The sequence below is a fragment of the Dromaius novaehollandiae genome, chromosome 26 (genome assembly GCF_036370855.1).
Source record: "Dromaius novaehollandiae isolate bDroNov1 chromosome 26, bDroNov1.hap1, whole genome shotgun sequence".
In the NCBI taxonomy this organism is placed as follows: Eukaryota; Metazoa; Chordata; class Aves; order Casuariiformes; family Dromaiidae; genus Dromaius; species Dromaius novaehollandiae.
The window spans coordinates 4,778,684-4,803,395 of NC_088123.1; the positions used below are offsets into that span (position 1 = coordinate 4,778,684).

The 24,712-nt window shown below is 38.5% G+C and overlaps 1 protein-coding gene across 3 annotated transcripts in view; it reads left to right on the forward strand.

The window, feature by feature from the left end:
* The window catches only part of LRRTM4 (leucine rich repeat transmembrane neuronal 4), a 451,637-nt gene that overhangs the window by 106,962 nt on the left and 319,963 nt on the right, over positions 1 to 24,712 (forward strand). For all 3 annotated transcript variants that reach the window (XM_064497873.1, XM_064497874.1, XM_026122384.2), the window contains one exon: positions 21,673 to 21,799. The gene's annotated coding sequence lies outside the window, so the exon portion shown is untranslated. The remainder of the gene's footprint in view (positions 1 to 21,672; positions 21,800 to 24,712) is intronic.

Genomic DNA, 24,712 nt, shown 5'->3' on the forward strand with positions numbered 1-24,712 from the left:
ATGCAGAAGGTCACCATGCATTTGCACATGAAATACCAACTCCAAATCACATTTGTGTATCCGAGACCAATGCATAAGAGAATAATGAAGCACCAAGCAGTGCTTTTAGACCTCTGTGGGCAATATACCCTATTTGAATATGGCTCCGGTGGCAGCCTGTGGAAGTTGTGCTCTTATTCAGACTTAGTCTGAATTTAAGCATTCAGCACATCCCTGCCCTTTGGAACTATCCATTTGAACATCAGTAACATTTTATAGCTTGCCTGTCATAATGGAAACAGTTGCAGTCTAAACTGCTGTAAGATCGTTGCACTTAAAACTGAGCACGTATTGAGAATTGGAGTCATTGTACAGGATAAAGAGGGTTGAGCGATAAATTTGTATATCGTAATTGTCTGTATTATAGAAAGAATGCTTTTCAAATTTGTCTGCTCCAAATTCGTCTTGTTGTTGTTTCTTCAGGGCATAAAAATCTTTGAAAGAAAGAGGAAAAATAACAACAGCAAAACTCTCTCTTCTTAATGATAGAAAATAGTTATATAAAATAAGGGAGTCTGAGAAATTTGAAAATCAGAAAGAATACTAAGCAGAAACCCTAGAATAAACAAAAATAGACTCTCAGCCTTCCACAACATATGCACATACTTATCTTTTTGTCCTCTGCATGTTTGTGTGTCCAGTGCTTAGGTCCTACACTGTGGTGTCAAAACCTTTCCTGTGCATGTCCCAGCTGTACCTGGACTCTCTCTTGTCAGAACACCTTCGTACCCGTTACTCCTCTCCTCTGCGTTGTGAATACCCAGGGTTGTGATTGTTTTCTGGAGCAGCAGTGTCTCCTGTGTCACTGTCAAGTTTTACTTGTGAAATATAGTGACAGACACAAAATCCTAGGTATCTACAGACATACGACAGTGCATTGTACCTCCACCTGAAAATCTCTAGCTCCTTTACAAGCAGTAGGTAAATAAGCTTCACAGTAGCTCCTTGAGGCACTTAATTATTGACCCCTGTAGGAAAGGAATGATATGTGCCTTGCCAAATCACTGTTGGTATCACATCTGGGTAGCAGGGATACGTAATGATTTCCACTCTTGTGCATTATACGTTAGGTCGTGTTTGCTCCCTGATAAATCAGTGTTGTGAACTTCAAGGTCAAGCACTGCGGATAACCATCTCAATTTTAATTTTCTTCTTGCTTATTGAATACAGAAAGCATTTTACAAGATCAGTTCAAACCCAGACAATAGTTGGAGAAAACGTGTGTATTTTACTTCAGTAGCTAGTTCATTTGTTACTAATTCTAGGGCGGACCAGATCAAATATTGGTTTTGCTTCCAAACTATGAATGACGGCCATTGGTAAGAGCAATTAAACTTTTAGTTCAATAATGTACTTTCCCCTTTAGTTATGCAGAGATCTCATATGTCCATCCAGATGAATGAAGCCCAAATGGTAAGGGGGTGTACAATTACTTTTGTCTCAGCCAGCAAACACACTTCTCTAATTAAAAATCTGCATGGAATATTTATAACCAAGGAGAAGAAAATATCTCCCAACAGTAAGTCTGCCAAAAACAATGAGTACAAAGTGGAAATCCTCAGAGTAAGTGAATCAGAAACTTTTCTGTAATGCTTGTCTTCATTTTCCCAGCTCTGAGGACCTGAATGACAGTTTGGATAAAATATATATGCTCTTATTAAAAAATAAATTCACTGCAGAAATTACTAGATGAAAACGTGTCACTTGCATTATGTAGGAGGTCAGACTAGATTGTTACAATGTTCCTTACTGGTCTTAAAAGTGTGTGAACACCTAATACAAATAGGTGTGAAGCCATTCAGAGAATTTAGTGGGGCTTATGGCTGATTACAAATGAGTTCCCAGTCCCAAGTGCAGAATATAGTTTGCCTTCTCCCAGTAATCTCAAAATGCCTCTAATAGTTTTTTTTCTTCAGTGGATTTTGAAGGAGCTGGCATCATTGTTCCCATGCTACAAATGGGGACATGGAAAAATGAACCCACTTACGCAAGGCGGCCGAACAGGCAAACGCCAGAGCCAGAACTAAAACCAAGTCTCTGGAACACTGCTCTCTTCTGTTCTATACCTTATGTTCCCGTACTTCCGTGTGTTGTTTCTGAGGTGCTGTGTGTGCTGATGGCTTTCACAGATACCCTTAGGAATGGCCCTTTCTGTGAGGTGTGGAGTTTGGCATGCTAAGCAGCACTGAAATGAAGAGTTACTCAGCTCTGTGCTGCACGCAGACGCACTTGGATTGATGCTGTTCCTCCAAGAGGTATCTATAAAAGCTGTGTGTGATGAGGAGCTTGGAAGAAGAGCACTAAGCCTCTGGTTCCAAGAAATGGAAACCCCAAATTTCAGACACTTTAAGTGACATGCACCATAGTGTGTTTTCCACCAGTCATGATCCTAATTATGATTGTAGAGATCTAATTCCTGCCATGCCTTTCATTTTTTTTCCCTTACCTTTTATCTGGAGTAGTGGGCATAACCCTATTCATCCCCCCTGCAGACTAAAAAACATTTGAAAAAAAATGTACCCAGTAGGGTATGTTCCCTTCAGTTCATATGTCTGTTGGAAGGAAGTCAGGAGCAGACAGGAATATTCTGCTTTGTTTGTATTATCTTTATCTGAATGAATTTCACCTCATAAGTCCTCTGAGGTCTCTTCATTTTGCCTTTCCTTAGTTTCATTGCCCAAAATAGTGTCTCTGAAAACTGCTATTTATAGCACAGGATGGGTTGGGGGAGAGAGGAAAAGAAGGGACCTCACCCACTCTTGCCTATCGCCCTCATTTAGCATATTGCTTGTGTAGGTAGGTTGGGAGCAGGCTAACAGCTGTTAAAAAAAGAAGTGTTTGCATCCTGCAGCCAATGTTAGCTGTCTATAGACCCGCTCCTATAACCCCAAGCTAAAACAACTAGAACTGAGGTATTTAAGTACCATTAGGGCTTTCTTATAAATCCCTACTATGGATATTTCTGACCTATCCATAAAAATCTTAGACAATCTGTTATCGGTATAATGGCATTGGAAAGGCTTTTATTTTGGTTATCTGTGTGTAGCTATTTAAAAACTCATTTCTATAGAATGAATATTATCTTTGCAAAAAGTTCCTGTCAGTCTGAGAAAGCTTTTACTTTTTTTTTTTTTTTTTTTTTTGGTAGTTCTGTGTTTTAGACTGGCATGTTAACTGTTGGAGGCAAATTCAAGTCTCTCAGCCTCAGAGAGCTTGTTTGTCATTAAATACGTGTATACATGATGTATGTGATATGTTTAAATATACATATTTAAGCTAAGGTTCTTACCAGCATCTGCTACAATAGACATCATTGCACACTTCTCCTGCAATAAGTATATCCTTCTAATATTTTTAGCAGCTTGGATAACACATCCAGTCTGCTGTCTGCTGGTATAATTATAGCAATCAACATCTCTGTCCCAAAAAAAGGGAAGTAGCAAAACTAAACTTTCCTTGCTTGCAAGGAGTTTTGAACTGCTTCCCTGGGCTCCTCAAGGGCTGCATTTGGTCTTATTTTGCCTGGCAGGGCAGAGAGTCCCCTGGGGCAGGTAGAGAAATCCAAGCCCGAGAGGGCCCCGGGAGGCTCCTCTCAAGCTCTCGTACAGGCAGGCAGTTTTCAAGCTTCTGATTGTTTGCAGCAGATTTCCAACCATACTTGATATGGAGGAAGAAAAGTCCTAAGTTTAATTCGTCAAAGGTTGAAAGAATAGCAACATTAGTAGACATATAGGCTTTTTCCTCTGTTTCTGCAAGTTTCTAGAATTTTTCTGGAATCTTGCATATGTACCTTCTTAACATGTCACCCTGCAATAAATACAGAACTGAATATCATGTAAAATATCTGAACATTTTTTTTCCTTTGTGATTCCTAACATCTGGATCTTTTTTGTGAAATGGTGTGCGGACTTCATAATGTAATGTAATTTTCTGATGGGGCCCTCTATACTCTGTTTTCTGTTTGAATTCTGAGGATCACTCTGGGGTTTTTTTTTCTCTCCTGTCTGAAACATAGAGCAGCAAAATGAGGAAATGTCTTTCCTTTTAACACAGACTTCACAGAAAACAAAAAACAGAAGCAGACTTGAGGGATGCAGACTTCCTCTTGAACACAAAAGTTACAGTTTTGTTACTGAGGAGGATAGCTTGGCAGAAGCAACAGAAATGTCACTTTAGATAAAAACTAAAGGAAAACTTTTAAAATACTTTGTTTCATAGTAATTTTAAGGAGATAAGTTGCCTGAAGGGAATACAAGAAGTCGTTAAACTGGAGTCTGGATATGTGTCATGAAATGCATAAATATAGTTGAATCTGTACGTGTGACAGCAAACTTTCTCCATTGCTAATGAAAGTTCATTACGGTTCTTTGCATATTCCTTGCATAATCTCCTCAACAGGCCAACTCTTTCTGCCCCAGTAGATCAATTAGCTTTTCTTCACCATCTGTCCAGCCAGCCCTTACTTCTGTCAACACTGCGCCTTGGTGGTGGTTTCTGACAACAGAAGGGCTTTAGGAAGCTGGGGAGGAGGCAGGTGCCAGTGGTGTGCTGGAGTGTGCTTGCTGCGTACTGGCTTAGCAGACCAAAAACTCTTGAGAAGAGGACTTACTGGTGGGGGACAGTGATCCTATCTGTGGGTTAGTCTTCATTCAGTTAAATGAAAGTTGGGTTTTGTGCTCCTTGTGGTTTTCAGGATAGTGTAAGCAAATAGATTGCTTAAGTTGTATCCCTAGCAGAAGCCTGATTCTTGTTTCATCAAAATCGGTGTAATGTCTTCCTGACCTTCCGTGAGGTTTGGATGAGCCCACAGGAGGAGAACAGGAAGTACAGACCTACTGAATTATGGAAGGACTTTCAAAAGTCCTCCATGCCCAGAAGGTGCCACTCGGGATGTTGCATCTTTGTTAGAAAAGGACAGAAAGGTAAATGCTACTGAGAACAAGGACACCTGATGGCTATTGAGCCTTTTTGAAAATGTGTCTGCTGAGAGCTGTGCTGTAAGATACGCCATGTACTTATGTAGCTGTGAAGATATTTCTCATCTGCTGATGTTCCTGTGGAATGGAACATAGAAATGTAACTACAAAGAGTGCTATCGATTATATGAGCTACTGTTAAGAGACACTTGGAAATTCTTGGGTAGAAAAAGGGAATTTCAGTGAAAGGGTTTTGGTTATTTTTGTTTTTTTTTTTTTTTTTTTGGTGGGTGCAGTGCCTCTGTACTACATCACCTCTTTAGAATTATGCAATGCTTAACATTTCTTTTTCATTTTAAAGAGTGCCAGTGTTGCTTTTTACTTCTAAACTATGTTCTTAGTGGCTCTCCAGCATTCAAAAAAGTATTATTCAATACCGAAGTGATAGGAGCACAAAAGAGGTGAATATAAAGAAACTTTAGGAGCAAAATTGATTTACTCTTTGAGAGGATTTTGCTAGACAGAAAAGCAAAGGGGAGAGCTTTAAAACATAAAAAATGCTGTCAGGAGACTCCCAAAACACAGAATCATACTTACTACATTGTCTGTCATACTAAGTATTTGAACTTCATCCTTGATACACCCTTCAAATATTTTACTTGCTATCATTATATGTGAAATAAAAATACAGAGGCTGTTTATTTTTTGTCAGGTTTCTTCCTTATTTGTTACACAAGTTAGAAGGCAGGTGGAGTGGGTGAAGCAGGGGATTGCCTGCAGGGGAAGTACAACCTTCTGGTTCCTGTGTCTGTCTGAATGCCACCCTGCAAAAGGAGATTATGGCCCTGGCACTGACAGAGGGTTCCCAGTTGATGCTACCCTAGTTCTATTAACTGAAACCTCCACAAATTACCTATGAAAATATAGCTAATACCAGGATAGCTATTTGCATGCCCTAATGGTGCGCCAGTTTATGGAACGGATCCAACTGAAAAGTAACCAACTTCTTTACTTTCTTGAGTTACTTTTAAGCTGGGTCCATTTCCCAATCCAGTTCACCATGCAACCAGCCAGAGGAAAGGATGCTGTGAGAGCATGCGTGAAGAGTCAGGGCAGCCGTGAGGTTGTTTCTGAAAATGGACTTGTCTAACTGGATTGTAATGACATGTTGCGACCTTGTTCTTGTCGCACAGTCCAGGAAATAATGGAAGATTTTTAATGAGGAAAATGTTTGTACATAACATTAAAAGAAGAACTTCATTTTTCTACTTTCTTTTGTTGTGATGTGATTGACAGTCACCCAAATTAGGAACTAAATGCCTGGAAAATTAAGGTGAAATAAACATTTTTGTTGTGAAAACACAAAGCTGAGAGGCAGCTTTTAAGACACAAGACAAAACAATCACACCTACCAGTGTCTGTGTCATTCATTTTGAAAAACCTGGGTGTTTGTAGGGTATTTAGTGCAGCGTTATTCGTATTCACAGTTTTATGTGCTTAGCTTTTGATTTTCTATGTTAAAAAGTCATAGGACAAAAATAGTACCAGCAAGCTTGTAATTTATTCTCAGTCTTATCTAAAACCCTTTTAGATCTGTACCCTACAGAGCCCAGATCTTGTCCAGCTCCTCTTAGTCTGTGTAAGGATTAATGCCCGTTTATGACTTACGTAGGTCACAGCTCAGACGCTTAGATCTCTCAGTATGTTTCTGTGAGCTGAGTGAAGTGTTTATCTGCTTAAAAAAAAAAAAAAAAGGCTAAGTGCTGAGTTTGCTAATACTCAAGGCCTCTCTATCCTTCTATCATAATGCCACCATTAAAAGAATAATAACAGAAAATCAAAAAAACCTAGAGCAAACATCTTCCTGAGGAACAACTTGAAGAAATAAAACAGCAAAATTACACATTTTTTTGTTAATGTTACCTAACTATATTTCTGAACAGCCCATGCATGCAGTATTGCAGACCTTTGGCTTTCAGATTCTTTTCTTTCATCTCTGCAGAAACGGATCAATATTAACACCACTATGGTTTAAAATAGTGATAATCTTCACTGAGTTCCTGTTTCCTTTGAGATAGATTACTTTTCTACACAAAAAGTTACTCTGGGCCCCTTCTCACTTGCCATTTCATAACTCTGCACCTGGGCACTTTTGTAAATCCTTCATTATATTGGATATTACCTTATTTGTCAATATAGGCAGCTGCTTGTGTCTCTGCAGTTCATGTCTTGTTGATACTGCCCTTAGAATTTCCCATGTTCTAAAACTTACAAATTAGCTATAAAAAAGAAAAGATCTGTGGCTGAAAATTCAGCAGGCCATTGTCAGAAATGAAAGTGCTTTAAAGGTCTGTTAAGCTGTGTAATAGACTCTCAAGGGAAGAGATGGAAGCCCTTTTTCTTGAAATCTTTAAATCTAGCTTGGAACAAGTGCTGTGTAATGTACTGTAGGGAATAATCCTCCATTGGCAAAGGCATTGCTTTTTATTTTATATAGTAACAGGAGTGAGGAGCAAGAGAACAAGAAATGGCACAAAATAACATTAACAAGTCGTGTTTATTGTGGGTGTAAATCAAACATTTGCTATTGAGAAAGCACATTAACTAGATCACCCAATTCTATTTCTATTAATAATTCAGAGTTGGTCACCTCAGCCTTCTAGGCTGTGACATCTGAAAATAGCCCTGTAACTTAAATGAATAGATGATGATCAGCGTGAGTACAGGGAGATAAGATATACCTGTAGCTCAGGATTCTTTGTCAAGACAATTTCACAGAAGCTACTTAGACATAAACACTCTGTGATTTTTAATTCCTGAGGTGGCTGATTCTCATTTCAGAAAGTTTTTCACATTCACTGCTTCCTCTCTGATGTGCACATGCTACCTTTAACCTGAAGTGCAAGAAGCTAAATTACAGAAATGGTTGGAAACTGTAATTAGGGATCAGAGATGCCACAGTCTTGGGAGCTTTGCAATTGCATCTTATTTCCCTTTCAAAAAGTGGTAATTGGCAGATATAAAATAAAAACTTAAATTCATTGCAGAGGAGTTTTGGCTAAGCATTTGTAAAAGGGGTTGCAAGGAGGAGTCCTGGGAGCACTCCAGTTTCAGAAGAGCTGTGCAAACATCTCATTATCCTCCTGGCCCCGAAAGGTGGCTGTTACTGTAAATTGCTTGGAGGGTCAAGGAGACTGGTCACCTGTTTGCATTTAAACAATTTCTATATTCATCTTCTCTCTGCTTTTCTCTAAAATTTTTTTTATATCTGAAAATGTGTGTATTTTCCTGTCAGAAAATATTTCTGGCCTTTCAAAAGGCTAATGCAAACAAAATTATTTTTTTAAAAAAGCATATACTGCTGCTTTAATATAAATTAACATTAAGATGAAGGGAAAAGATGTTACTTATTTGAGTTAATACTGTGTAAGGAGTCGATTTTTCAGCTTCTCAAACACGACTAATTTTGTGCAAGCGGATAATGCCACGGGAGCCCTCTGAGGACACTGTATCCCATTGATGGCTAGAGTGGAATATCAGGTAATGGTCTCGTCTTGATTCTCTCTCACGTCTTGCTTTGGTGATCGTAGGCAAGTCACTTCGATAGTATGCTCCTGATCCCCTTTCACAGAAAGGGGCACGATGACCTCTTTTTACAGACCAGTTTGAGATTTGTAGATGAAAAGAATTAGATTCGGGCTTTTTGCGTTACTGCAAACGTTTGAGATATCAAATAACGATGTCCGTGAGACACGCTGGCTAAATGGTTGCTGGACAGGTAGCATGGGAGTGTAAAACAACCATTTACCATTTACAAGAGCTACTCCTTTACCTAAAACATGTGTGTTCTTGCTGAAGAGCCTAAAGTCACTTTGCATCCTAGGGGAAAAGATTCTGCCCTTGGAGATGTGTCAGCTAAGGAAAGCTTCTGTAACCTTCATTCTGCTTCCCTTCTGCAGTTGCTTCCAAGAAGATGACAAAGAGTTAGAATTTGCCACTCATTGAGAGGGGTTTAAATAGTCAGCTCTTGTTTATGTTCTCTCAGAAATAGCTCAGAGCAGAAACACTGCCAGGGAAATCGAATTTGCTCTGGGCTTATATTGTGAGTTATAGGGATTCTGCCGGGTAAGTGTTTGTGGACTCACACAGGTTTGAAGATTGCTGCTATCATCTTGATGACATAAATATGGGACTTTGATTCGTGTCTTCTAGGAGCCATAAGGTTAGTAAAATGACTTAAATTTTTTTCTTTATTTCCCAGCATGTCTTTTAAAGTGAGAAATATACAGATCAGTCGTAGGAGCACTGATCAGAACCCGGCCCTCTCTCACCCCTCCAAATGTAATGACTAGAAAAACCAACAGCCAAGCTAAAAAGGGAAGAGAACTACTCACAGGGTGAGCTAAAGACACTTTTAGCTTTTCAGAACTCAACCTGTGCTGCAGGAATGGTTAGGAATTCAGTTAGCCTGTGTTTATATGGAACTTTGTTCTTTGTCTGCCAGATTACCATGTGTCCCTAAACCTACTGGATGTTTTTGACAATCTCTGCCATCATTCTACATTTCAAAGTATGTAGTGACTGGGGCCCTTCCATTTTTAGCAGCCCAGCTTTGAGTTAGTTATAAGGAGTCAGATTTCTTTCTAGTGGATATGTGATTTAGCACTTCTTAAGATATTTCCTGTTGGGTCCCCATCTAGGAAAACTTGGCTCATATACGAGGTGTTATTCCTGACAGACTATGTAATAGCAATGGCAAAAGTGACCATCTCTGTTGGTTTAAAAAAAAAAAAAAAAAAAAAAAAAAAGAAGAAGAAAAAAAAAAACCTCACATGTATCCCTTGCTTAAATATCTGCTAAATTTTGTGTTCTTTTTTTCTTGTATGCAAATCTCAGATTGGTTTTACCTTGGGATTTTATAGGTTGTATAACTTTCAAGCATCTGTAGAGTATTTGCAACCTAGCTAGATTTAATAACCTTTTTGCTCCTGTTGACTGGCCTTTTCATTTTTTATTGTTGCTCAAGAATAACAAAATCAGTCAGAATAATTCCCCATGTACTATTAATATTTGTCACTAGTTGGCAGCGACAATTCACTTTGAGTTCCCAGTGAGTGGGAGACAGGATACAATTCTGAGACGGAGCATATGTCATTTTGGCAAAATAGTACCTACCTTTCTTTTGACTCCATGTTTAAAACTAAATTAACTATGAACAACAGTAAGTAAGAGAGAAATCTGAAAAAAAGGAATGCAATGCACTGGCAGTAGAGGGATAAGATTCTTTATTCTTTGGCAGACCTAGGCTGGAAAAACACTCTTACCTAGCACACAGTCAGGATAAAGGAAGCTGGTTAACAGATGACCTGTCCCACGTGGATCAGAGCATAGGTCATGCATATTCGAAAAGCCTTTATTCCTTCTGCAGTCTTTTCCTGGACACACTTCTTTCAAAGCAAAAGAACAGCTTGACTCCCCCCCCGCCCAATTTCTCCTCATATCACAAAAGTAGCAGCAGCAGCACACAAATCTAGGCCCAGAGCTGGGAATGCAACCAGTCCACGGCCCTGTGACAACTGCAACCAGTGACAGCTGCCAGGGTTTTTTGCATAGGAGTTCACAGTATTGAGAAAGCATTGATAAGTGAGAAGGGAATCCTCAGTGTTCAATGTAAGCCTGTAGCTAATGATTGAGTGCATTTAAACTTCTTAACTGATGTTATTAATAGAAGGTATACTGTTTTAGAGGATTTAAAAAATATTTTTAATGTACCTTATGAAGTGTTACATGCTTCTGTAAACTGCTGCCCCAGAGTTTAACTCCTTTAGAAATTTTTTTTAATCTAACATAACTTCGAAAGATCTCAAAACAAGGGAAGTATAACACATTGGTTATTGGTTATCAAATCATTTAGCATTTTGGATGCAAAAAAGACCCCAAAGTTGCCTTTTTAACAAAAATGTAGAAGAGTGGGAAGTGTTTCATTTTTTGGCTTCATTTTGCTGAAGATTTTTGTGGTGCTGGGGGCAGAAGTGTAGTGCAGTGAAAAAGAGCACTTGGGAGGAGGGTAATTACAGTGATTCAGCAGTTGGCTAATCTCTGCACTTTTGCTGTGAAGCTTTTGTCTTTGCAGTGTCTACCTGTCTCGCTTTTAGTTAGTGGTTTAAGGCCTAGCCAAAGTCTCCAATTTGAAATTGGTGGAAATACTCTCCTTGTGTCTTGCTGTAGCGATTCAGGGCAGGCTGGTAAGAGTATTGGACTTACGGGTCTGCTGCTGGCTTCTGGGAGTGTTCCGCTGCCGCAGAGCTTGTAAGGCAGGTCTCGAACCATGGCACGTAGTTTGCGTGTTAATCCAACAACTTTTTTTTTAATTAACAGCTGCAGTATTACTGTGCTTGTGTTGAAGATAAGTACTGCAGTTCAGAAACGTACAAAAGTCACTATCTAATGAGCAATTAACTACTCTTGTGTGAGTAACTTCACAATATCTTTAAAGAAGCATGATGTTCAAGAGGGTAAATGCTCAGTACATTGTGACAGTATGACAAGCATTAGATTCTGACCTTGGGCACTTACCAAACACTGTAGGATCATGAACTGTGTGTTCTGGTTTACTCATCTCTGTAAGACTGATAAGTAGACACGTGTTCTTCATATTATGAGATATTTTCCAGCTTAAACTTTAGAAAAAATATTTAGCAAGCTCCTAAAATTTTTTGAGAGCCCTTACTAGTGTAGCAGCAAATGCCCTGCCCTTGGAAGGTGCAGAAAACATTTTATGAATACTATAGAAAATTACAGGGGGTAGGAAACATGGTTCTCAGAGACAGCATTCAAATAGCTAAACTGAAATTTCCTGGAGAGCAGTGAAGCCCTGCTTTCAAGGGCTGGTTCCTGTTGAATCACTGAAAGATACTTTTCAGTTTTTTTCCCAGCTAATGTCAGTCTCAGAAATCATAGCCACTGCTGTAACCTGCCCAATTCGTCTTTTAATTATCAGGCCAATGTGATCTCTCGCACTCTAGACATCAGAGATTTTTCCTGGAATAAGGAAATACTAAAAAATTATTTGTAGTCATTCCACCCATAATGAATTCTATGGCACTTAGCATGCACTTATCTACATTTTTATCTTGCTGCCCATCACCCTAGTGTCTGAGCTCTTCCCATCAAAAGAAAAATCTTTTTCCCTGAAGTACCGATGATGAGAATGGACAGGTGGTTTGCTTTAAAAAAAAAAGCAGTAAGAAGAAATCCAGAAGGGCACAGCTAAATGAAGAGAGAGCAGTTGCATTTAGAAGAATTATTGCTCATAAGCCAAGTCAAAAAGATGGGCTTTGTATTTTAGTTCTGGAAGAGATGAGGACTTTTTCATTTGGTGTAGTGTCATAGATTTTAAACAGGGAAGAGCCTGACCATTTAGTAGCGTAACACAGCTGGTAGAATTTCTTCTGGTTAAATTGGCTGCAGTGACTTTTTTGAGAATTGCCCTTGGAGCAGGTCAGGTCCTGTAGAAGTTCCTTTCTCTTTTTAAGAGGACTTTCTTTTTGTTTACTTTTCTGTAGGAAGACAGGCTGCTGAGAGAGGCTCCCACTGCAGAGGGCAATGGCCATTCTCCAGGTAACTGGAAATGATAGTCACACTTTGAGGATCTATGCAAAGACCTTGATTATGGTTTTAAAGACCTCCATTTTTATTGCCTTTGGATCACATTCTCTTGGAACTGGGAACTATAAGTTCCTGTGGAATTTATGGAGCATTTCAAGTCCAAGGTTTAAAAGAGAAGTTTAAGCTACTGCTTTGAAGACACTTATCAATCTTCTTACCTATGAGCCCAGTGTTTTCTTTATCTGAGTATTTCCTGGTAGTTTTCAGTTTGTCCTTTCACCAGGTCCTTTAGTCCATCTTTTGCAGTTGGAAGACTGAGGCAGAGATACTAAGCTGCTTCTCTGAGAAGAGCATCTGTGACAAAAATGACACTTGAACTCCTGCCTGCTGTTACTTGGTCCTTCGAATTTAACCAAAGTTGCTGCTTTAAACCAAGCCCTCTCTGACCTTTTCAAGAGATCTCAAAAGTTTATTTACCCCTAGGGGTGTTGTGAAGCTTAATTAATGTTTGTAAAGTGCCTTGAGTTCTTTGGATGAAAGCTCTTTGGATTATTAATATTAATAATAACAGATGAGCCCCTGAAACAATCTAGTACAGTAGAATGAATTAACATGAAGTAAGCAATCAACAACAACAAATCAAACCCGTAATGCCGTCATAGCCTTGGGCAATGCATACAGCTGGTGGTCTGATAGATGTGACAGATGAATCCGCTGATATTCTCTTCAGTCATTTCCATGGTAAATTAAACTGTCTCCCATGTCCTCATAACAGCAGCATTTCAGCCAAAAGTCACCTGCAGCATTAGCTTGTTTTTGCCAGTTGAGGCTTCTTTTTATGTCTTCTTCTACAGGTCATATTTACACAAGATACAAGCTAATGCATAACCTTTTGGGGTAATTTTCAGGGACTTATATAGGCAGTGGCAAATTAGCGCCATTCCCATAGTCAGGTTAGCCCATGTACCCCAAGAGACACTTGCTCCTTCTGTGTGCTTTCACCGCTGTTACCTAAAGTAATACATTCGTAAGGGGGGATTGTGCCTTCTCCAGGGATGTCAACAATCAAAATAAGCAAGAGAAATGAAGGCACAGAGGCTGGAAGACTTGGCCAAGGTCTTTCAGTATATCAGTAGCAAAGGAGGAAATAGACCCCCTGTCCCTGGTCCAGTATTCTAGATACGAAATCCTTTTACTTTAGCTGTTGTGACCTTTCGTTGTGCAGCAGGGTGAAAGAGCCTAAGTGTAACTGAGAGTGAGATCCACAGAGCTTGTTTCTGAGTGGATGTCACACTGGTAGAAAAGAGCTGCTTCATACTTGCATGATCATGTTATTTCTTGCAGTCATTCTGCCTTTCTTAAATCATCAAAATGCAATAAAACAAGATAAATTCATGTATATAAATCACAAGCTAAAAAGCTGCTATATACTCTTAATAGAGCATAACAAAAATCTGTTATGTAGAAAAAGAAATGAGGAAGCCTTAGGGAAATTTTTCTCATAAAAATGTGGTAAGGAATGTGTATTTCCTTCGATATGGTTGGACTACTAAGCAAAGAGTATTAACACTTCATGCAAGGTTTTGGATTTTGCGTATCCCAAAGGCCCATTTTTAAGAGTTTTCTCAGTGTGTTTATGCAAAAGCAAACATCAAGTACATTCACTTATCCAGGGATTGTTAAAGTCTATCTAAGTATGTGTCCTAGGCTTGATTTCTGTGATTAATAATCTCAAAGAGATTCTTAAAAACTGATATAGGCTAATTTTGTGAAATACGTTGAAAGGATAATGCAAAAAGCAGGGCTTGATGGTAATATTTGGAAAAGGTAGGAGGGAGGGGCACTTCCTCCTTTGATTCAAATATCACTACTTCCTGAGAATGAGAGGTAGATGCTGTATTGTGGCATAAACAGCTGAAAAGCGCTCGTTTTGTATATGTGGGAAGAAAAAAAAAAAAGATGGATATCTTTATACCCCTGCTGTTCTTATTCTGCTATTCTTGCACCTCATTCCAAAGCATCCAGAATGGCATCCCCCTCTCCTGGCCCTCACTCAGGCTGTCAGGTACGCTGCAGGGTTGGGTAAAGCATCGTACAACTCGCCTCACACCCATCCCTCTACTTTGAAGATTCCATATTTCAGCTTTTCTGCACAGCTCTTGAGGGCAAGGCTTTCAACCACAAAATATAAGTTCTTCCTTAGTGTTTTCCATTATGAAATAATTTGCTTGTTGACATGTTTGGTCATTTATTTAATGTAAGAGGGCAAGCTCTCTGCTGATGCATTTCACCACAAGCTGATTGGAAATAGAGTCACTGAAGTAGTGTGGCAAGACATTAAACCCACAATTATGGTAGCGGCCAGCCTTCAGCACAGGACACCGCTGGCGAGCTTGTGAAGTTCTCCATTCAGAAGGATTTCCAATCTTTTTTTCTGAAATCTAGCTGTGATATAATGCACTGTTGTAGGTTATTTATTTCCACACCCTAGTTTGATCTCATCTTTACGTATACAGCATATATGATTTTTGTTTTCAGTTTGTTTATTTATGTATTGCTAAATTAAAGTTATGGACATCAAGCAGTCCAGTTACTTGGTTAGTTCTTGTTTTTATAGGTTCTAATTCCCACTGATAACATTAAATCTTAAAATCTTGAATATTTCCTTATTTGGCAAGTAAAAATGACAATAGCTATAGAATTCTTCTTTTTTCAGCTATTCAGTTACAAACTGATGACAGTCTTCCTGCATTTTAATGCCTAAAAATAATAAACTTAATAAGGAAATGAAAAATCAATGCTGATTAGTTCTGATCATTTTAATTCATATTATAGATTCCCTTGCTACTTTGTTGACTTTGGCATGTACAGGGAACTGTGAGTTTGAATTTTAATTTAGTCAAACAAATGACTTGATTAAATTGCAAATATGTGGCACCTCTTATTCGAAGATAGCAATGTCACACTTTTTGCTTAGTTTTACAACACCCTTTTATGCCTGTTTTTATTAAAATGCAATGAGTGGAGAATGGGGAGAGTACGTGGACTGCCTAGGTCAAATACCGTGTCGAGAGTGGTATGGGGAAAGAAACTCCAGGATGAACAGTGTGAGGACCTAAAGAGAATAACTGCTATTCCAGACACCAATGCTGCTCTTTGTCCGTGTCTGGCCTGTTACAGAACAGGGTCCCCCATTGCACTCCTCCTCCTCTGACTTACCCTGTTCATCTTCTGAACAGCTTTCTGCTCATCCGATTACCTCCTTATTCACCTAACAACCATTTCTTTATACCCATATTTACCTTTCAGGAAATGCATTCAAAAGGCTCCGGAATTTTCTACTGACTTTGCTCAATCTTTTTTGTATTACATTAGCTGTCTATCATGTCAGCTATTTTTTTTCCTGTTTTTTTTAATCATGTTTGTGATTCAAGGAGCTTTTTTCCAAATGTAGTTCATGTATCTCAGCTATTAGCTTTTGTGTTTTATTCTTCTGCTGTATGAATTGCTAGATTGCAGTGACTAAGATTCCCTATATTTTGATTTTATTCTGTCACATTATGCAAATTGGTTCTTTTTCCTGTGAGGTCATGCCAAACTAAGGAGAAAGTAAGGATTGTAGTGTATTTTTTTTTTCTTATCTGTCTTGCGAAGTTGCAAGTCGTAATCAACATTAAGTTTGACTAAATGAGCAGCTACTTTGCAAATTCAGTTTGTCTCTTCAGAGACTTGATAGTTTCCAGTCTTTTTTTTTTTTTTTTTTTTTTTTTTTTTTTACTTCTAAACTGTCCTTTTTGGATTGTTTTATATGAAGTAGTAAATAAATTGAACAAATGCTTGAACAAGTCCTGAAAGTCACATCAGTTTTTATCCAACTTATAAACAAACTAAAGCACCTGAGGTACCCAAAGATGCTTAACGTATCGGTTTATTTTCTACTGGTTTGTAAGAAGTATTTCAAAGGGATCCACTGAGTTTCCATTTGGGGAATTTAACAGAAACCTGGTTCTTGAAGTATGAATTCAGCATTTTCTGAAGATCAAGTCCAGCCATTTTTGGTATTTTAAACAGTCCTGAAATCAGTCCCCCCACTCTTACAATCAGACTCCTTTTAAATCACCTTCTGACAGCAATCCTAATTTCAGGCACTCAAATGTTTAGTAATTTGAAAAAATACTTGTGGTTTTTGGAAGACGTTATGGTTATTTTAAACAATTCTGAGCAACACAGATTAGTTACTTCACTTTTAGTAATGTGTCACATTCAGCATAATCACAGTGATTACAGGAATATCCAATGTTTTCTATCTGAATATTAAATATCCTCAAATTCAGGAAAGGGTCGTCCACTGCATTATAGCTGAACTGTTTGTTTCTTCATTTTTTTTGTATTTGAAGTGCAGTAGAAAAATGAAGTGGGCTAGAAAGTGTCTGAAGTCAGAAATGTATCCCAGTCCTTCAGTTCTGTGGCAAATAATTGGGCCCTGAAGGAATTGGCTGTTCAGTTGTTCTCTTAGCTGTCGCGTGTGTACGTTGGCTCTGTTTTTTATAGTTGCCTCATAGCAATACATTTTGACGGGGGCCCTAAGGGCTTAAACCTCAGAGGAGGGCAAAAAGAACACTCCAAGTTGAGGGGTCGAGTTAATGGGAGCCAGAGCCCTGTTCAATTCAGATATCCACAAGGGAGGAAGCTCCAAAGACTTCAGAAAATTCACTTGTACTGTTAGGAAGGTAACTTCACTGGCAGGGTTTTATCATTCATACTATCCAGTGTCTGAGGCATCTCACTCTTATTAGCCTTTAAACCTTAGAGCCAAGCTGCTATTTCACTATACGTATACCAGTGTGGAGATTAGAGTGTAGCTGTGTAAGCAATATCCATTTGTTGTTTAGAAATAGTTGTTTGTTTCCAGAAAATGCGTGTACTTGGATTTCAAAGGAATGAGGAGGAGTTTCATTTAAAACTGCTCTCCCGCAGGATGAGTGGAAATAAAAGATTTACCAAGGCTTTGCTGATTAAAATTTAGCAGGAGTACAGGGAAATCTTTCACAAGTGCTTACTGATTTAGGGGTATAAGTCTCGCTTATAAAAGTGGCATCAGCTCAGGAGGCTAGATGGGCTGGATAGTCCATACTGAGGTCAGCATAGCAGCGAGCAGCTGAGGAGACAAACTCATTACTTTCAGAGACAGTGTACGCTGCTCAGCTACTTTGGGCTAAGTCACGTAGGTGTGATAAGACTTGCATGTTGTTCTCGTACCTAAACTCTGCTAACGCTGGAGTTGAGTTCCCCCCATTTGTAAAATGATGATAATCGCTTCCCTCCCTGGCATAGCAGGTGTTGCTCCTGATGGAAGGCCACACAGACTCTTGATACAAATAGATTAGAATTTCCTTGGTAGAATCCAAATTACTTATTTCTCAAGTTGTGTTTGACACTTGAACTAAGGCCCGTTAAGTCTTAAAAATGTCACTCTAGACAAACATCTCTATGTGGTCAATCCAGAGGATCATCCATTTTCTTTAGTATTTGCCCTGTATGAGATCCACCATATAGATTCAAAATGCAGGCCTTGTTTAATGCTGAACCTTATAACAAACAGTGAATGTTACAGTACATTCAGGTATTTTTATAAAACCCTTTCAAGAGCTCTTCCACATTTTCAAATAACAACACCCAATTAAGCACCTGAATCAGTAGTGCCCTCAGCAGAGATTTAATTAAGCAGGTGTTTAAATCCCTTGCTATATTAGTCTCTTAGGTTTTTCTTCTCTTACCTACCATTACTGTTCCGGTCCAGAAAAACCATGGGAAAAGAAATGAATCCTGAAACCCTAGCTTCAGGCTTGGAAGGGTCAAAGTACATCAGCCATGCAAAGTAGATCTATGGAATCTAATCAGTTATGTGAAACAGAGTAAATTTAAACAGAGCCTGCTGGATAACAGCAATGAATGGGAAAACATCATCTCTCCAGGAAAGAAAAAAGTTAAATGGAATAAAAACCTACTTCCAAGAGGACATTATGTGGCACTTTTCCAAACTAATGGCTTGACTGCTGTAATTCAGAATGCTCACCAAATGCATATGTGGCCTGATCATAAAGAGCACGGGGAAACAAAGAGGTTGCTAATTAAATCACAAATGTTATAGATCAAGCTCTTTACTGTTTGTCCAAATGGAAATTTACGCTAAGTAACATTAACATGAATTGGCTCAGCAACTTAATGGACTAAGACTCTCACATCTAACACATTGTCCAGTCTCTACTAGATTTTGAAAATTGTTTCCCCTGATACCTTTAGCGAAGCCTCAATATACTCTTGTTATGGAATAAAAGAAATAAAGTCACATCAGCATTTCCATTATGTTCACTTAGTTTAAAGAAGCATTAAATGGTTCCTGTGTTAAGTTTGGTCCTGTCGTGCTTATGGCTGGGGGAAACAGACTGAGGGTCTTTCCAAGCTCAGTACTTTTGGACAGCTTTATAGAGATGTTTGGTAAACCGAATATGCAGACTGGAGTCTGACAAGATTTCTTTAGTATGCAAAGTATCTCATCTAGGATCCTTGAAGAATCCTCTGGACTGTTCTGGTCTTACAAGTTGGTTCCTGTAAAGTTCAATACAATGTATATTAAACAATTGAAATATTTCTGTTTTCATGTTCCCTAGTGCCAAGGTTGCTAGGCGTTTCAGACCATTGCACTAATAGTCATTAACAGTGGGAGGTTTTGTGTGTCCTGCTACCCAGTTACCAGAATTTTCTAGTACTTTCTTCCCCCGAAGGGTAATGAGCGACCAGTCAGATTGGTCATAGGACTGATCAGGAGTCTTAGTAAGGAGGAGCTTATAGCCTTAAGAGCGCTGTCTATTATGAAGCCTTATTTTAAAAATGATGAGAGAAAAGGGGTGTGTTTGTGTGTGGGTGTAGGTGTAGATGGACCCTTCCAGTATTGACTAGTGCTGTAGCAGTTCTCTGCCGGTGCTGTGAGCAAGTAATACCTAAAGTTGTGCAAAAAAGGCAGGTTTCACACATTTTAAATATACTCTTGTGGTGGCTGTTTTTAATAGTGTACGTTCAGCTTGTTTTGATGGAGCAAAATGAATGGATTGGTAGCAAAGGGGCTCAGATCTCAAACTTTTATGGAAATTAAACCCTGTATGATACTGGTTTACTCAAAAACATTTTTTTTTCCATCCTTAGCACACCTACATATATAAGAGGAGGTTTAGGGACATCATATCAGTGTATAGAAATACATGCTGGGAGGGAGTAAACATGATGGAGCTAGACTTTTCTCTGTAGTATCCAGTGAAAGGACAAGAGGCAATGGGCACAAATTGAAATAGAGGAAATTCCATTTAAACATAAGAAAAGGCTTTTTTTTTTTTTTTTTTTTTTTTTTTTTTAACTGTGAGGGTGGCCAAATGCTGGAACAGTTGCCCAGAGAGATTTTGTGGAGTCTCCATCCTTAGAGTTATTCAAGACCTGACAGCATAGTTCTGAGCAACCTGCTTTGAACAGGGGGGTTGGACTAGACAATCCCCAGTGGTACCCTCCAACCTCTAATTTCTGTGGTTCTGTGATTTGCAAATCTAATCCATGTTGGAAGGCAATGAAGATAAGCTTTCTAGACCTTTAAATGGCTTTTAAAAATAGGATATAAGCTCCTTAATCAGTTACAATGCTGAATGGAGGAGTAATGAAATACCCTGGGAAAAAATCTAGGTTCTGAGCACCTCTCAAAAGCTTACACATAAATTTATAGTTCTAGTGCTTGACACGAAACACTGACTTTCAAAACTTTTTAGTAGGCTTTTAAAATCCCTGAAATACTCCCATCAGTACAGCTATTACATAACATTTTTAAAAAAACTTTAATTCTTTTTGTTAAATTTTGAATCCTAGATAGAGTAGCAAAATAGCACCATTCTATTTAGTTCTATGGGTATTAAATACAGAATGTGAAATACTATTGATGAAAAGTTCATTGCTTAAAAGGTTACTTTCCTAAAAATAAAAAGGAGCCAAGTAATGTTTGCTGTGCCAAGGCTCATTTCTTCTGCCTATAAGGGACAATAAGCATGTGATTTGAAAGGTCATTGGTTCTTTTGTATGCCAATAAACAATTAGTATGGCTAGGGGGGGAGATGTGGCATCAACTTCTTTAGAATGTGTTTCTGAGCAAATTAACCATTCATGACAAGTCAAGAATACTAAGGCTAACATCTCCTCGATGATTTCTTAGCCATCATTTCAGTCTCTGTGAAAATATTGCTGTTTAATCAGCTCTGGCTAACAATTATTTTTCTCCTTGACAAGCACCTTCTGGGACTTTGGTTCACCTCTGAGATGATTATTTTTTTTATTGTAACATTTTATAGCTGATAAGGAAAAAGGATTTAGAAAAAGAAAATAACTGGCTGTTCCTTCCAGGCAGTTATGATGGTGTACGCATATGAAATATATGTGCATAGAATCTAAATTTGATGTTACTCCAGTCATTTTATTGCAGTGGTAGCTGTGGAGTTTCACTCACGTTCATAATTAAAACTTCCTCTCCTCCCCCCTTCCCCTTGCAACCACACAGAAACTGTCCATCTGGTCAGCATTTAGGAAGTCAAAGAGCTGTTATAGTAGATGGAAGCACCTAAGCTGCTGAATGCCAGATATTGAAGTTTAAATAGTACACGCAAAAGACTTTCTGAATTGCTCCAGAACATCTGCAGGCTAGCAGTCTCCCGCCCCCCAGTCACTGGAAAACACATTCTAGACTTCCTGAAATGACTTTCACCTGTCCTGTTTCTCTACTTGGCTTTCATAATGTTTCTGTCTGCCATTGGATACTAAGGGATATTCTCTTATTAAGTTTCCAGAACACAGGAATGTTGAGTCGGGATTTTTTCAAACAACAGAAAAGCTGCTGTGGAAGCCAGTGGGGTGGCTGGGAAAGCCGAGGGGGGAAGCAGGTTCCATGCATGCTTTTCTGCCTACAGTCAGGTTTTTTGTTAGAGGTGTGTTGGAAGGGGAGGGGAACCCACGTTAATCTGCAAGTCCTTTTGCTCCCAAGAACGTCTGGCTGACATTGTCCCTTTTGCTCTGTCCCCAGACTTTTCCCAGCATGTTCCAGAGCCCATCTCTCTCAGCTCAGAAGCCTTGGAAGGACTACGCAGCGCAGCCTTCTCCTTTCTCCCAGGCTTGGGAAACATACAGCTCTGAACGTGGGAGAAAACAGGGTATGTATGCAGTATCTCTCTTCTGCCTGGATGCAGAGCGAGCTTTGTAAATGCTAATCCCAGAGGAACAAACTGCGCATGTACTAGGGCTGGATAGAGTGGAATGATGTCAGTGGTGCTTGTAAAACTGAGAAATCTCAGAAAAATGATGAAATGGAGATAGAAAATGGGGATGAAATCCTCAGCTGGCAATAGTTTGGTCAAAAGTACCACAGTTCACTCAAGTCACAGGGATGACTGCTGCTAGTCTAGCATGTTGTCTCCTGCTATATACTACACTGATAAATGCTTGAGGCTAACATAGAAAATAATGACTGTTATCTTTTAAGTAGTCTCATATTTCTTTTTTGTGTGTGGCTGCTTTAGGTAAATGACAAGCTTTAGGTACTTGAGTCATTAAGTACATTGCACCTTTTGTTTGGGGAGCTCCTTGTATAGCAGCAGAACAGCATCTAAAATATCTACGTCTGTTACATTGAAGCTTTCAGTTTACAGGGGCTCAACTTTTCTTGCTTTTCTTTGTTTATTTTTAATTAACTTTTTATTGTTTCCAGCACACAAAGCAATCAAGCTATAACAATTACAGAACATTAGCAAACAGGGATACAGTCCTCCATAAGCAGTAAACAAGGGAACATTTCTTACACAAAGTTTGCATCGCTCACATGACCATACGTGAAAGCATTACATTGCACTTAGGCCGTGACTGGTGGCATATAAGCCACCAAAAGATGAACAAGAGAAGGGAGAGAAGTGGACGGAGTCTCTCATTAAACAGCATTGTGTAAATTAATTAAGTTGGTAAATATGATATGCAACAAGTACAAAGAAATTATTTTAAACTCCAGAAGAACTTCCCTAAACTCTCACAATAACATTCCAATTTTAAGTTTCATTTATAAATAGGTTTTGAAGGGCTAATATAAAAGTGTGCAGGCCATTGATTTTCCATCATAAGAATGCTTTAGAGACTGCTAAAAGTTTACATATGAAGGCAAAGCAGATATTCAGACTTCTTGTAAAACTGGAGAGTGTGGGAGGGAGAGACGAACACACCTAGAGGCTTGACCAATTGTTGTCCTTATATAGCATGTTTATTCAGTGCACGCGTGCACACACACACACACACAGACATAATGTCAACTGGGAGAATATATATATATTTATATAGCTATCACATATATGTGTGTAATATAAATATATAAAAATATAAAAAATATATAAAAATGTATAAATGTCAACTGGGAATTGCCCAAGACTAACATATCTGATATAGAACACCTAAGAGCTATCTTAGAGGCTTTCTTCTTTTTAACTTCCTACCTGACCCAGATTTGAACTGATGAACTAGTATTTAAAAAGCTCTGTAGTAATGACCAACCTTCACATTATCTAGAAATTATAATTGAAAGACAACTACTTTGGGCGCTTACTCACAAGTCATCTTTAATGGGATTTTGTCTCCTGATCATATGCCTGTAGAATTTAGTTGAAAACCAGATGCTGTGGAAAATTTACACTGCACCCTTGAGTTTCATTGAGCAGGGAGCAGTTTTCAGTTCCAGAGTGAGCTGCAAAGCTTAAACCAGGCAAAGAAATCATTATTTTAATGATAATAATTTACATTTGTATGGGAGCTTTCATCCAAGAAAATATCATGTTAGAATTTTCCATTCGTAGACTCTTCAAGATGGGGTAATTTCACCTTGGTAAGTACATTTGCCTTTGCTGTTTGGGAAGGGAAAAAAAGATTATTATAGTTTGTACAGTTGAGTGTTTATTATAACACTATTTTGTATGTATACAGTATTTTTCTTCTTAGAATCTGAATGTGCTTTTGAAACGTTAGTTTAAACCAGACAATATGTAAACTATGTAAAATCAGTCCATTACTGTTGTTCATGGGGAAACAGAGTTAATAACGGGCTGGTGGTCTGCTCTGGTTTTGGTTTTGTTTTATTTGAAGTAAAGGGAAGCAGTAAGTGGTTTGCATCTCTGGAAATCAGGTTCCACTACCGAGATCCAAGCCAGTAGTCCAACTCAGCAGCATCTCAAGTACAAAAGCTCTTCTCTTGCATGGGACTTCTCATCTGTTTAAAATGAAGCATCTGCTTAAGCAGTTTGCTGAATGCAGATGGGCTTAGGGTATGCTTAATGCTTTGTTGAACTGGAGGGCAAGTTTGTGGCAAAACTAGGGGTGGGTGAAACTGTGGTGCTATTATTTGTAGGGCCTGAACCAACACACCTGAAAATCAGTGGAGATTTCTCCACAATTTCAGTTAAGCTGTTAATAGCTTCTGCTACAGGCAACACTGCATATTTTTTTTCTTCTTCTCATATCTGGTAAATAAAGCCAATTTTGCTTTTTTTGGTGTGTAATAAATTTCCCATGCTGAAGCTGTTTTCTTTCAGCTATTGTCTTTTTGGAGGTTATGCATAAATATACAAAAGCTTATTTCTAATTTTGTATTTTTCTTATGCAATTCTCTACGCACTGTTTACTTGTTTAAGAAATGAAATTGCATTTTTTTTCTTTTCTGAAAACCTGCAGGGAACCTTTCATTTAAGCATGTGCAAGCAGTGTAAGGCAGAGCCCCATAACAGAAAGTCAAAGCCATTTCATAGAAAGTGTTTCATAAATGCTAATTGAGCTAAATGAGCTTAGAAAGCATTTTACAGAGAAAGTATACAAAACACAGGATGTGTATTGCAAGACACATTCTCTTAATAATATATTACTGTAGTGTTATGTTGCTGGATTCATAGATCAGTTTTAACTATGAGTCTTGACTATGTCATAAAGATTCCATAGGTTATTCTTGGAGGGTTGTTTGGCTGGCCAGTAATCTACTTTATTAATATTAACTGGTGGTTGAGAGTGACAAGTTTTGATCAGACTTGAACTTTTAATGT